Source organism: Giraffa tippelskirchi, chromosome 11, assembly GCF_054371585.1.
Source record: "Giraffa tippelskirchi isolate mGirTip1 chromosome 11, T2T-mGirTip1v1.2.pri, whole genome shotgun sequence".
Classification (NCBI taxonomy): Eukaryota; Metazoa; Chordata; class Mammalia; order Artiodactyla; family Giraffidae; genus Giraffa; species Giraffa tippelskirchi.
Genome location: NC_137285.1, coordinates 75,437,068 through 75,451,726, shown reverse-complemented (window position 1 = coordinate 75,451,726; position 14,659 = coordinate 75,437,068).

The following is a 14,659-nucleotide window of genomic DNA, read 5'->3' as shown; positions in this document are numbered from 1 at the left end:
GCGAGGGAGGCATACAAACACAGTATCTGGGGCTGCCTTTCCTCCCTCCAAGTAAGACAGCCTGCTCGGCCGCTTTCAAGCTGACAGTCACATTGATCTGAGAAGTGCTAGTTCGGAAGTCAGTTTACAGGGCCAATGGCCGAAGGGTGCACGTGTATGCCTAGGACTCCCACACTGCCCAGAACATCAAGGTTCCCTCCACACAGCTCTTCCCTCACGTTAGCTCTGCAGTAAAGAGCTCACGAAACTAGGCCTTTCTTGGCTCGGGAAGTGAGGACCTGGTTGCAGTCCTCTTGTACGGGCGTCTGCAGAGCCCAACACTTGCTGTGCGAGGGAGGCCTAAAAACGCAGTCTGTGGGTCTGCCTTTCCTCCCTCCAAGGAACACCGCCTGCTTTGCCGCCGTCAAGCTGAAAGTCACATTGTGCTGGGAAGTGCTACCTGGGAAGTCAGTTTGCAGGGGCAATGGCCGCTGGGTGCACGTGTATGCCTAGGGCTCCCACACTGCCCAGAACATCAAGGTTCCCTCCACACAGCTCTTCCCTCACGTTAGCTCTGCAGGAGAGAGATCGCGAAACTAGGCCTTTCTTGGCTCGGGAAGTGAGGACCTGTTTGCAGGCCTCTTGTACTGGCGTCTGCAGCGCCCCACACTTGCTGTGCGAACGAGGCCTAAAAACCCAGTCTCTGGGGCTGCCTTTTCTCCGTCCAAGGTAGACCGTCTGCTCGGCCGCCTTCAAGCTGGCAGTCACCTTGGGCTGGGAAGTGTTAGTTGGGAAGTCAGTTTTCAGGGACCATGGTCGCTGGCAGCACGTTTACAGCTAGGCCTCCCACACTGCCCGGGAACATCAAGGCTCCCTCCACACAGCTCTTCCGTCACGTTTGCTCTGCAGGAGAGAACTCGCGAGACTAGGCCTTTCTTGACTCAGGAAGTGAGGCCCTGCTCGCAGCCCTACTGGTCGTGCCTCTCAAGAGCCCCACGTTACCTGCGCGCTGAAGGCATGAAAACACTCTCTCTGGGGCTGCCATTCCACCCTCCAAGGAAGACATCCTGCTCGGCCGCCTTCAAGCTGACAGTCACATTGGTCTGAGAAGTGCTATTTGGGAAGTCATTTTTCAGGGCCAATGGACGCTGGGTGCACGTGTATGCCTAGGGCTCCCACACTGCCCAGAACATCAAGGTTCCCTCCACACAGCTCTTCCGTCACGTTAGCTCTCCAGGAGAGAGATCGGGAAACTAGGCCTTTCTTGGTTTGGAAAGTGAGGACCTGTTTGTACGCCTCTTGTACTGGCGTCGGCAGAGCCCCACACTTGCTGTGCGAGGGAGGCATAAAAACACAGTCTCTGGGGCTGCCTTTCCTCCCTCCAAGGAAGACAACCTGCTCGGCCGCCTTCAAGCTGACAGTCACATTGGGCTGGGAAGTGCTACCTGGGAAGTCAGTTTGCAGGGGCCATGGCCCCGGCTGCATGTTTACAGCTAGGCCTCCCACACTTCCCGGGAACACCAAGGCTCCCTCGACACAGCTCTTCCAACAAGTTTGTTCTGCAGGAGAGAGCTCGCGAGACTAGGCCTTTCTTGGCTCGGGAAGTGAGGCCCTGCTGGAATCCCTATGGGTCGGGCAACTCAAGAGCCCCACGTTGCCAGCGCGCGGGAGGGATGAAAACGTTCTCTCTGGGGCTGCCTTTCCTCCCTCCAAGGAAGGCAGCCTGCTTGGCCGCCTTCAAGCTGACAGTCACATTGGCCTGAGAAATGCTAGTAGGGAAGTCAGTTTTCAGGGGCAATGGCCGCTGGGTGCACGTGTATGCCTAGGGCTCCCACACTGCCCAGAACATCAAGGTTCCCTCCACACAGCCCTTCCGTCACGTTTGCTCAGCAGGAGAGAGCTCGCGAGACTATGCCTTTCTTGACTCGGAAATGAGGACCTGCTCTCAGCACTACGGGTTGGGCCTCTCAAGAGCCCCACGATGCCTGCATGCGGGGGGCATGAAAACGCTCTCTCAGGGGCTGCCTTTCCTCCCTCCAGGGAAGAGAGCCTACCCGGCCGCCTTCTGGCTGAAAGTCACATCGGGCTGGGAAGTGCTAGTTGGGAAGTCAGTTTTCACGGGCAATGGCCGCTGGGTGCACGTGTATGCCTAGGGCTCCCACACTGCCCAGAACATCAAGGTTCCCTCCACACAGCCCTTCTGTCACGTTTGCTCAGCAGGAGAGAGCTCGCGAAAGTGGGCCTTTCTTGGCTGGGGAAGTGAGGACATGTTTGCAGGCTTCTTGTACTGGCGTCTGCAGAGCCCCACACTTGCTGTGCGAGAGAGGCCTAAAAACCCAGTCTTTGGGGCTGCCTTTTTTCCCTCCAAGGAAGACGGCCTGCTCGGCCGCCTTCAAGCTGACAGTCACATTGTGCTGGGAAGTGCTACCTGGGAAGTCAGTTTGCAGGGGCCATCGCCGCTGGCTGCACGTTTACAGCTAGGCTTCCCACACTGCCCGGGAACATCAAGCCTCCCTCCCCACAGCTCTTCCGTCACGTAAGCTCTTCAGGAGAGAGCTCGCAAAAGTAGGCCTTTCTTGGCTCGGGAAGTGAGGACCTGTTTGCAGTCCTCTTTTACGGGCGTCTGCAGAGCCCCACACTTGCTGTGCGAGCGAGGCGTAAAAACCCAATCTCTGGGGCTTCCTTTCCTCCCTCCAAGGATGACAGCCTGCTCGGCCGCCTTCAATCTGACTGTCACCTTGGGCTGGGAATTGCTACCTGGGAAGTCAGTTTTCAGGGGCCATCGCCGCTGGCTGCACGTTTACAGCTAGGCTTCCCACACTGCCCGGGAACATCAAGGCTCCCTCCACACAGCCCTTCCGTCACGTTTGCTCAGCAGGAGAGAGCTCACGAAAGTAGGCCTTTCCTGGCTCGGGAAGTGAGGACCTGTTTGCAGGCCTCTTGTACTCGCGTCTGCCGAGCCCCACACTTGCTGTGCGAGGGAGGCATACAAACACAATATCTGGGGCTGCCTTTCCTCCCTCCAAGGAAGGCAGCCTGCTTGGCCGCCTTCAAGCTGACAGTCACATTGGCCTGAGAAATGCTAGTAGGGAAGTCAGTTTTCAGGGGCAATGGCCGCTGGGTGCACGTGTATGCCTAGGGCTCCCACACTGCCCAGAACATCAAGGTTCCCTCCACACAGCCCTTCCGTCACGTTTGCTCAGCAGGAGAGAGCTCGCGAGACTATGCCTTTCTTGACTCGGAAATGAGGACCTGCTCTCAGCACTATGGGTCGGGCCTCTCAAGAGCCCCACGATGCCTGCATGCGGGGGGCATGAAAACGCTCTCTCAGGGGCTGCCTTTCCTCCCTCCAAGGAAGAGAGCCTACCCGGCCGCCTTCTGGCTGAAAGTCACATCGGGCTGGGAAGTGCTACCTGGGAAGTCAGTTTGCAGGGGCAATGGCCGCTGGGTGCACGTGTATGCCTAGGGCTCCCACACTGCCCAGAACATCAAGGTTCCCTCCACACAGCTCTTCCCTCACGTTAGCTCGGCAGGAGAGAGATCGCGAAACTAGGCCGTTCTTGGCTCGGGAAGTGAGGACCTGTTTGCAGGCCTCTTGTACTGGCATCTGCAGAGCCCAACACCTGCTGTGCGAGCGAGGCCTAAAAACCTAGTCTTTGGGGCTGCCTTTCCTCCTTGCAAGGAAGACAGGCTGCTCGGCCGCCTTTAAGCTGACAGTCACATTGTGCTGGGAAGTGCTACCTGGGAAGTCAGTTTGCAGGGGCCATCGCCGCTGGCTGCACGTGTACAGCTAGGCTTCCCACACTGCCCGGGAACATCAAGGCTCCCTCCACACAGCCCTTCCGTCACGTTTGCTCAGCAGGAGAGAGCTCGCGAAAGTAGGCCTTTCCTGGCTCGGGAAGTGAGGACCTGTTTGCAGGCCTCTTGTACTCGCGTCTGCCGAGCCCCACACTTGCTGTGCGAGGGAGGCATACAAACACAGTATCTGGGGCTGCCTTTCCTCCCTCCAAGTAAGACAGCCTGCTCGGCCGCTTTCAAGCTGACAGTCACATTGATCTGAGAAGTGCTAGTTCGGAAGTCAGTTTACAGGGCCAATGGCCGAAGGGTGCACGTGTATGCCTAGGACTCCCACACTGCCCAGAACATCAAGGTTCCCTCCACACAGCCCTTCTGTCACGTTTGCTCAGCAGGAGAGAGCTCGCGAAAGTAGGCCTTTCTTGACTCGGGAAGTGAGGACCTGTTTGCAGGCCTCTTGTATGGGCGTCTGCAGAGCCCCACACTGGCTGTGCGAGCGAGGCTTAAAAACCTAGTCTTTGGGGCTGCCTTTCCTCCCTCCAAGGAAGACAGGCTGCTTGGCCGCCTTCAAGCTGACAGTCACATTGGCCTGAGAAATGCTAGTAGCGAAGTCAGTTTTCAGGGGCAATGGCCGCTGGGTGCACGTGTATGCCTGGGGCTCCCACACTGCCCAGAACATCAAGGTTCCCTCCAAACAGCCCTTCTGTCACGTTTGCTCAGAAGGAGAGAGCTCGCAAAAGTAGGCCTTTCTTGGCTCGGGAAGTGAGGACCTGTTTGCAGTCCTCTTGTACTGGCGTCTGCAGCGCCCCACACTTGCTGTGCGAACGAGGCCTAAAAACCCAGTCTCTGGGGCTGCATTTTCTCCGTCCAAGGAAGACCGTCTGCTCGGCCGACTTCAAGCTGACAGTCACCTTGGGCTGGGAAGTGTTAGTTGGGAAGTCCGTTTTCAGGGACCATGGTCGCTGGCAGCACGTTTACAGCTAGGCCTCCCACACTGCCCGGGAACATCAAGGCTCCCTCCACACAGCTCTTCCGTCACGTGTGCTCTGCAGGAGGGAGCTCCCGAGACTAGGCCTTTCTTGACTCGGGAAGTGAGGCGCTGCTCGCAGCCGTATGGGTGGGGCCTCTCAAGAGCACCACGTTGCCTGCACGCTGAAGGCATGAAAACACTCTCTCTGGGGATGCCATTACTCCCTCCAAGGAAGAGAGCCTACCCGTCCTCCTTCTGGCTGAAAGTCACATCGGGCTGGGAATTGCTAGTTGGGAAGTCAGTTTTCACGGGCAATGGCCGCTGGGTGCACGTGTATGCCTGGGGCTCCCACACTGCCCAAAACATCAAGGTTCCCTCCACACAGCTCTTCCCTCACGTTAGCTCTGCAGTAAAGAGCTCACGAAAGTAGGCCTTTCTTGGCTCGGGAAGTGAGGACCTGGTTGCAGTCCTCTTGTACGGGCGTCTGAAGAGCCCAACACTTGCTGTGCGAGTGAGGCCTAAAAACGCAGTCTGTGGGTCTGCCTTTCCTCCCTCCAAGGAACACCGCCTGCTTTGCCGCCGTCAAGCTGAAAGTCACATTGTGCTGGGAAGTGCTACCTGGGAAGTCAGTTTGCAGGGGCAATGGCCGCTGGGTGCACGTGTATGCCTAGGGCTCCCACACTGCCCAGAACATCAAGGTTCCCTCCACACAGCTCTTCCCTCACGTTAGCTCTGCAGGAGAGAGATCGCGAAACTAGGCCTTTCTTGGCTCGGGAAGTGAGGACCTGTTTGCAGGGCTCTTGTACTGGCGTCTGCAGCGCCCCACACTTGCTGTGCGAACGAGGCCTAAAAACCCAGTCTCTGGGGCTGCCTTTTCTCCGTCCAAGGTAGACCGTCTGCTCGGCCGCCTTCAAGCTGGCAGTCACCTTGGGCTGGGAAGTGTTAGTTGGGAAGTCAGTTTTCAGGGACCATGGTCGCTGGCAGCACGTTTACAGCTAGGCCTCCCACACTGCCCGGGAACATCAAGGCTCCCTCCACACAGCTCTTCCGTCACGTTTGCTCTGCAGGAGAGAACTCGCGAGACTAGGCCTTTCTTGACTCAGGAAGTGAGGCCCTGCCCGCAGCCCTACTGGTCGTGCCTCTCAAGAGCCCCACGTTACCTGCGCGCTGAAGGCATGAAAACACTCTCTCTGGGGCTGCCATTCCACCCTCCAAGGAAGACATCCTGCTCGGCCGCCTTCAAGCTGACAGTCACATTGGTCTGAGAAGTGCTATTTGGGAAGTCATTTTTCAGGGCCAATGGACGCTGGGTGCACGTGTATGCCTAGGGCTCCCACACTGCCCAGAACATCAAGGTTCCCTCCACACAGCTCTTCCGTCACGTTAGCTCTCCAGGAGAGAGATCGGGAAACTAGGCCTTTCTTGGTTTGGAAAGTGAGGACCTGTTTGTAGGCCTCTTGTACTGGCGTCGGCAGAGCCCCACACTTGCTGTGCGAGGGAGGCATAAAAACACAGTCTCTGGGGCTGCCTTTCCTCCCTCCAAGTAAGACAACCTGCTCGGCCGCCTTCAAGCTGACAGTCACATTGGGCTGGGAAGTGCTACCTGGGAAGTCAGTTTGCAGGGGCCATGGCCCCGGCTGCATGTTTACAGCTAGGCCTCCCACACTTCCCGGGAACACCAAGGCTCCCTCGACACAGCTCTTCCAACAAGTTTGTTCTGCAGGAGAGAGCTCGCGAGACTAGGCCTTTCTTGGCTCGGGAAGTGAGGCCCTGCTGGAATCCCTATGGGTCGGGCAACTCAAGAGCCCCACGTTGCCAGCGCGCGGGAGGGATGAAAACGTTCTCTCTGGGGCTGCCTTTCCTCCCTCCAAGGAAGCCAGCCTGCTTGGCCGCCTTCAAGCTGACAGTCACATTGGCCTGAGAAATGCTAGTAGGGAAGTCAGTTTTCAGGGGCAATGGCCGCTGGGTGCACGTGTATGCCTAGGGCTCCCACACTGCCTAGAACATCAAGGTTCCCTCCACACAGCCCTTCCGTCACGTTTGCTCAGCAGGAGAGAGCTCGCGAGACTATGCCTTTCTTGACTCGGAAATGAGGACCTGCTCTCAGCACTACGGGTTGGGCCTCTCAAGAGCCCCACGATGCCTGCATGCGGGGGGCATGAAAACGCTCTCTCAGGGGCTGCCTTTCCTCCCTCCAGGGAAGAGAGCCTACCCGGCCGCCTTCTGGCTGAAAGTCACATCGGGCTGGGAAGTGCTAGTTGGGAAGTCAGTTTTCACGGGCAATGGCCGCTGGGTGCACGTGTATGCCTAGGGCTCCCACACTGCCCAGAACATCAAGGTTCCCTCCACACAGCCCTTCTGTCACGTTTGCTCAGCAGGAGAGAGCTCGCGAAAGTGGGCCTTTCTTGGCTGGGGAAGTGAGGACATGTTTGCAGGCTTCTTGTACTGGCGTCTGCAGAGCCCCACACTTGCTGTGCGAGAGAGGCCTAAAAACCCAGTCTTTGGGGCTGCCTTTTTTCCCTCCAAGGAAGACAGCCTGCTCGGCCGCCTTCAAGCTGACAGTCACATTGTGCTGGGAAGTGCTACCTGGGAAGTCAGTTTGCAGGGGCCATCGCCGCTGGCTGCACGTTTACAGCTAGGCTTCCCACACTGCCCGGGAACATCAAGCCTCCCTCCCCACAGCTCTTCCGTCACGTAAGCTCTTCAGGAGAGAGCTCGCAAAAGTAGGCCTTTCTTGGCTCGGGAAGTGAGGACCTGTTTGCAGTCCTCTTTTACGGGCGTCTGCAGAGCCCCACACTTGCTGTGCGAGCGAGGCGTAAAAACCCAATCTCTGGGGCTTCCTTTCCTCCCTCCAAGGATGACAGCCTGCACGGCCGCCTTCAATCTGACTGTCACCTTGGGCTGGGAATTGCTACCTGGGAAGTCAGTTTTCAGGGGCCATCGCCGCTGGCTGCACGTTTACAGCTAGGCTTCCCACACTGCCCGGGAACATCAAGGCTCCCTCCACACAGCCCTTCCGTCACGTTTGCTCAGCAGGAGAGAGCTCACGAAAGTAGGCCTTTCCTGGCTCGGGAAGTGAGGACCTGTTTGCAGGCCTCTTGTACTCGCGTCTGCCGAGCCCCACACTTGCTGTGCGAGGGAGGCATACAAACACAATATCTGGGGCTGCCTTTCCTCCCTCCAAGGAAGGCAGCCTGCTTGGCCGCCTTCAAGCTGACAGTCACATTGGCCTGAGAAATGCTAGTAGGGAAGTCAGTTTTCAGGGGCAATGGCCGCTGGGTGCACGTGTATGCCTAGGGCTCCCACACTGCCCAGAACATCAAGGTTCCCTCCACACAGCCCTTCCGTCACGTTTGCTCAGCAGGAGAGAGCTCGCGAGACTATGCCTTTCTTGACTCGGAAATGAGGACCTGCTCTCAGCACTATGGGTCGGGCCTCTCAAGAGCCCCACGATGCCTGCATGCGGGGGGCATGAAAACGCTCTCTCAGGGGCTGCCTTTCCTCCCTCCAAGGAAGAGAGCCTACCCGGCCGCCTTCTGGCTGAAAGTCACATCGGGCTGGGAAGTGCTACCTGGGAAGTCAGTTTGCAGGGGCAATGGCCGCTGGGTGCACGTGTATGCCTAGGGCTCCCACACTGCCCAGAACATCAAGGTTCCCTCCACACAGCTCTTCCCTCACGTTAGCTCGGCAGGAGAGAGATCGCGAAACTAGGCCGTTCTTGGCTCGGGAAGTGAGGACCTGTTTGCAGGCCTCTTGTACTGGCATCTGCAGAGCCCAACACCTGCTGTGCGAGCGAGGCCTAAAAACCTAGTCTTTGGGGCTGCCTTTCCTCCTTGCAAGGAAGACAGGCTGCTCGGCCGCCTTTAAGCTGACAGTCACATTGTGCTGGGAAGTGCTACCTGGGAAGAAAGTTTGCAGGGGCCATGGCCGCTGGCTGCACGTTTACAGCTAGGCTTCCCACACTGCCCGGGAACATCAAGGCTCCCCCCAAACAGCTCTTCCGTCACGTTAGCTCTGCAGGAGAGAGCTCTCGAGACTAGGCCTTTCCTGGCTCGGGAAGTGAGGACCTGTTTTGCAGGCCTCTTGTACTGGCGTCTGCAGCGCCCCACACTTGCTGTGCGAACGAGGCCTAAAAACCCAGTCTCTGGGGCTGCCTTTTCTCCCTCCAAGGAAGACAGCCTGCTCGGCCGCCTTCAAGCTGACAGTCACATTGTGCTGGGAAGTGCTACCTGGGAAGTCAGTTTGCAGGGGCCATCGCCGCTGGCTGCACGTGTACAGCTAGGCTTCCCACACTGCCCGGGAACATCAAGGCTCCCTCCACACAGCCCTTCCGTCACGTTTGCTCAGCAGGAGAGAGCTCGCGAAAGTAGGCCTTTCCTGGCTCGGGAAGTGAGGACCTGTTTGCAGGCCTCTTGTACTCGCGTCTGCCGAGCCCCACACTTGCTGTGCGAGGGAGGCATACAAACACAGTATCTGGGGCTGCCTTTCCTCCCTCCAAGTAAGACAGCCTGCTCGGCCGCTTTCAAGCTGACAGTCACATTGATCTGAGAAGTGCTAGTTCGGAAGTCAGTTTACAGGGCCAATGGCCGAAGGGTGCACGTGTATGCCTAGGACTCCCACACTGCCCAGAACATCAAGGTTCCCTCCACACAGCCCTTCTGTCACGTTTGCTCAGCAGGAGAGAGCTCGCGAAAGTAGGCCTTTCCTGGCTCGGGAAGTGAGGACCTGTTTGCAGGCCTCTTGTACTCGCGTCTGCCGAGCCCCACACTTGCTGTGCGAGGGAGGCATACAAACACAGTATCTGGGGCCGCCTTTCCTCCCTCCAAGTAAGACAGCCTGCTCGGCCGCTTTCAAGCTGACAGTCACATTGATCTGAGAAGTGCTAGTTCGGAAGTCAGTTTACAGGGCCAATGGCCGCTGGGTGCACGTGTATGCCTACGACTCCCACACTGCCCAGAACATCAAGGCTCCCTCCTCACAGCCCTTCCGTCATGCTTGCTCAGCAGGAGAGAGCTCCCGAGACTAGGCCTTTCTTGACTCGGGAAATGATGACCTGCTGGCAGCACTATGGGTCGGGCCTCTCAAGAGCCCCACGTTGCCTGCGCGCCGGAGGCATGAAAACGCTCTCTCTGGGGCTGCCTTTCCTCCCTCCAAGGAAGAGAGCTTACCAGGCCGCCTTGTGGCTGAAAGTCACATCGCGCTTGGAAGTGCTATTTGGGAAGACTGTTTTCAGGGGCAATGGCCGCAGGGTGCACGTGTATGCTTAGTGCTCCCACACTGCCGAGAACATCAAGGTTCCCTCCACACAGATCTTACGTCACCTTAGCTCGGCAGGAGAGAGCTCACGTAACTAGGCCTTTCCTGGCTCGGGAAGTGAGGACCTGTTTGCAGGCCTCTTGTACTGGCGTCGGTAGAACCCCACACTTGCTGTGCGAGGGAGGCATAAAAACACAGTCTCTGGGGCTGCCTTTCCTCCCTCCAAGGAAGACAGCCTGCTCGGCCGCCTTCAAGCTGACAGTCACATTGGGCTGGGAAGTGCTACCTGGAAAGTCAGTTTGCAGGGGCCATGGCCCCGGCTGCATGTTTACAGCTAGGCCTCCCACACTTCCCGGGAACACCAAGGCTCCCTCCACACAGCTCTTCCAACAAGTTTGTTCTGCAGGAGAGAGCTCGCGAGACTAGGCCTTTCTTGGCTCGGGAAGTGAGGCCCTGCTGGAATCCCTATGGGTCGGGCAACTCAAGAGCCCCACGTTGCCAGCGCGCAGGAGGCATGAAAACGTTCTCTCTGGGGCTGCCTTTCCTCCCTTCAAGGAAGACAGCCTGCTTGGCCGCCTTCTAGCTGACAGTCACATTGGCCTCAGAAATGCTAGTAGGGAAGTCAGTTTTCAGGGGCAATGGCCGCTGGGTGCACGTGTATGCCTAGGGCTCCCACACTGCCCAGAACATCAAGGTTCCCTCCACACAGCCCTTCCGTCACGTTTGCTCAGCAGGAGAGAGCTCGCGAGACTATGCCTTTCTTGACTCAGAAATGAGGACCTGCTCTCAGCACTATGGGTCGGGCCTCTCAAGAGCCCCACGATGCCTGCATGAGGGGGGCATGAAAACGCTCTCTCAGGGGCTGCCTTTCCTCCCTCCAAGGAAGAGAGCCTACCCGGCCGCCTTCTGGCTGAAAGTCACATCGGGCTGGGAAGTGCTAGTTGGGAAGTCAGTTTTCACGGGCAATGGCCGCTGGGTGCACGTGTATGCCTAGGGCTCCCACACTGCCCAGAACATCAAGGTTCCCTCCACACAGCCCTTCTGTCACGTTTGCTCAGCAGGAGAGAGCTCGCGAAAGTGGGCCTTTCTTGGCTGGGGAAGTGAGGACATGTTTGCAGTCCTCTTGTACTGGCGTCTGCAGAGCCCCACTCTTGCTGTGCGAACGAGGCCTAAAAACCCAGTCTCTGGGTCTGCATTTTCTCCGTCCAAGGAAGACCGTCTGCTCGGCCGCCTTCAAGCTGACAGTCACCTTGGGCTGGGAAGTGTTAGTTGGGAAGTCCGTTTTCAGGGACCATGGTCGCTGGCAGCACGTTTACAGCTAGGCTTCCCACACAGCCCGAGAACATCAAGCCTCCCTCCCCACAGCTCTTCCGTCACGTAAGCTCTGCAGGAGAGAGCTCGCAAAAGTAGGCCTTTCCTGGCTCGGGAAGTGAGGACCTGTTTGCAGTCCTCTTTTACGGGCGTCTGCAGAGCCCAACACTTGCTGTGCGAGGGAGGCCTAAAAACACAGTCTCTGGTTCTGCCTTTGCTCCCTCCAAGGAACACCGCCTGCTTTGCCGCCTTCAAGCTGAAAGTCACATTGTGCTGGGAAGTGCTACCTGGGAAGTCAGTTTGCAGGGGCAATGGCCGCTGGGTGCACGTGTATGCCTAGGGCTCCCACACTGCCCAGAACATCAAGGTTCCCTCCACACAGCTCTTCCCTCACGTTAGCTCTGCAGGAGAGAGATCGCGAAACTAGGCCTTTCTTGGCTCGGGAAGTGAGGCCCTGCTCGCAGCCCTATGGGTCGGGCCTCTCAAGAGCACCACGTTGCCTGCACGCTGAAGGCATGAAAACACTCTCTCTGGGGATGCCATTACTCCTTCCAAGGAAGAGAGCCTACCCGTCCTCCTTCTGGCTGAAAGTCACATCGGGCTGGGAATTGCTAGTTGGGAAGTCAGTTTTCACGGGCAATGGCCGCTGGGTGCACGTGTATGCCTGGGGCTCCCACACTGCCCAGAACATCAAGGTTCCCTCCACACAGCTCTTCCCTCACGTTAGCTCTGCAGTAAAGAGCTCACGAAAGTAGGCCTTTCTTGGCTCGAGAAGTGAGGACCTGGTTGCAGTCCTCTTGTACGGGCGTCTGCAGAGCCCAACACTTGCTGTGCGAGGGAGGCCTAAAAACACAGTCTGTGGGTCTGCCTTTCCTCCCTCCAAGGAACACCGCCTGCTTTGCCGCCTTCAAGCTTAAAGTCACATTGTGCTGGGAAGTGCTACCTGGGAAGTCAGTTTGCAGGTGCAATGGCCGCTGGGTGCACGTGTATGCCTAGGGCTCCCACACTGCCCAGAACATCAAGGTTCCCTCCACACAGCTCTTCCCTCACGTTAGCTCTGCAGGAGAGAGATCGCGAAACTAGGCCTTTCTTGGCTCGGGAAGTGAGGACCTGTGTGCAGGCCTCTTGTACTGGCGTCTGCAGCGCCCCACCCTTGCTGTGCGAACGAGGCCTAAAAACCCAGTCTCTGGGGCTGCCTTTTCTCCGTCCAAGGAAGACCGTCTGCTCGGCCGCCTTCAAGCTGACAGTCACCTTGGGCTGGGAAGTGTTAGTTGGGAAGTCAGTTTTCAGGGACCATGGTCGCTGGCAGCACGTTTACAGCTAGGCCTCCCACACTGCCCGGGAACATCAAGGCTCCCTCCACACAGCTCTTCCGTCAAGTTTGCTCTGCAGGAGAGAACTCGCGAGACTAGGCCTTTCTTGACTCGGGAAGTGAGGCCCTGCTCGCAGCCCTACGGGTCGTGCCTCTCAAGAGCCCCACGTTACCTGCGCGCTGAAGGCATGAAAACACTCTCTCTGGGGCTGCCATTCCACCCTCCAAGGAAGACATCCTGCTCGGCCGCCTTCAAGCTGACAGTCACATTGGTCTGAGAAGTGCTATTTGGGAAGTCATTTTTCAGGGCCAATGGACGCTGGGTGCACGTGTATGCCTAGGGCTCCCACACTGCCCAGAACATCAAGGTTCCCTCCACACAGCTCTTCCGTCACGTTAGCTCTCCAGGAGAGAGATCGGGAAACTAGGCCTTTCTTGGTTTGGAAAGTGAGGACCTGTTTGTAGGCCTCTTGTACTGGCGTCGGCAGAGCCCCACACTTGCTGTGCGAATGAGGCATAAAAACACAGTCTCTGGGGCTGCCTTTCCTCCCTCCAAGGAAGACAACCTGCTCGGCCGCCTTCAAGCTGACAGTCACATTGTGGTGGGAAGTGCTTCCTGGGAAGTCAGTTTGCAGGGGCCATGGCCCCGGCTGCATGTTTACAGCTAGGCCTCCCACACTTCCCGGGAACACCAAGGCTCCCTCGACACAGCTCTTCCAACAAGTTTGTTCTGCAGGAGAGAGCTCGCGAGACTAGGCCTTTCTTGGCTCGGGAAGTGAGGCCCTGCTGGAATCCCTATGGGTCGGGCAACTCAAGAGCCCCATGTTGCCAGCGCGCGGGAGGCATGAAAACGTTCTCTCTGGGGCTGCCTTTCCTCCCTCCAAGGAAGGCAGCCTGCTTGGCCGCCTTCAAGCTGACAGTCACATTGGCCTGAGAAATGCTAGTAGGGAAGTCAGTTTTCAGGGGCAATGGCCGCTGGGTGCACGTGTATGCCTAGGGCTCCCACACTGCCCAGAACATCAAGGTTCCCTCCACACAGCCCTTCCGTCACGTTTGCTCAGCAGGAGAGAGCTCGCGAGACTATGCCTTTCTTGACTCGGAAATGAGGACCTGCTCTCAGCACTATGGGTCGGGCCTCTCAAGAGCCCCACGATGCCTGCATGCGGGGGGCATGAAAACGCTCTCTCAGGGGCTGCCTTTCCTCCCTCCAAGGAAGAGAGCCTACCCGGCCGCCTTCTGCCTGAAAGTCACATCGGGCTGGGAAGTGCTAGTTGGGAAGTCAGTTTTCACGGGCAATGGCCGCTGGGTGCACGTGTATGCCTAGGGCTCCCACACTGCCCAGAACATCAAGGTTCCCTCCACACAGCCCTTCTGTCACGTTTGCTCAGCAGGAGAGAGCTCGCGAAAGTGGGCCTTTCTTGGCTGGGGAAGTGAGGACCTGTTTGCAGGCTTCTTGTACTGGCGTCTGCAGAGCCCCACACTTGCTGTGCGAGAGAGGCCTAAAAACCCAGTCTTTGGGGCTGCCTTTTCTCCCTCCAAGGAAGACAGCCTGCTCGGCCGCCTTCAAGCTGACAGTCACATTGTGCTGGGAAGTGCTACCTGGGAAGTCAGTTTGCAGGGGCCATCGCCGCTGGCTGCACGTTTACAGCTAGGCTTCCCACACTGCCCGGGAACATCAAGCCTCCCTCCCCACAGCTCTTCCGTCATGTAAGCTCTGCAGGAGAGAGCTCGCAAAAGTAGGCCTTTCTTGGCTCGGGAAGTGAGGACCTGTTTGCAGTCCTCTTTTACGGGCGTCTGCAGAGCCCCACACTTGCTGTGCGAGCGAGGCCTAAAAACCCAATCTCTGGGCCTGCCTTTCCTCCCTCCAAGGAAGACCGCCTGCTTGGCCGCCTTCAAGCTGACAGTCACCTTGGGCTGGGAAGTGCTATTTGCGAAGTCAGTTTTAAGGGGCCATTGCTGCTGGCTGCACGTTTACAGCTAGGCCTCCCACATTGCCCGGGAACATCAAGGCTCCCTCCTCACAGCCCTTCCGTCAC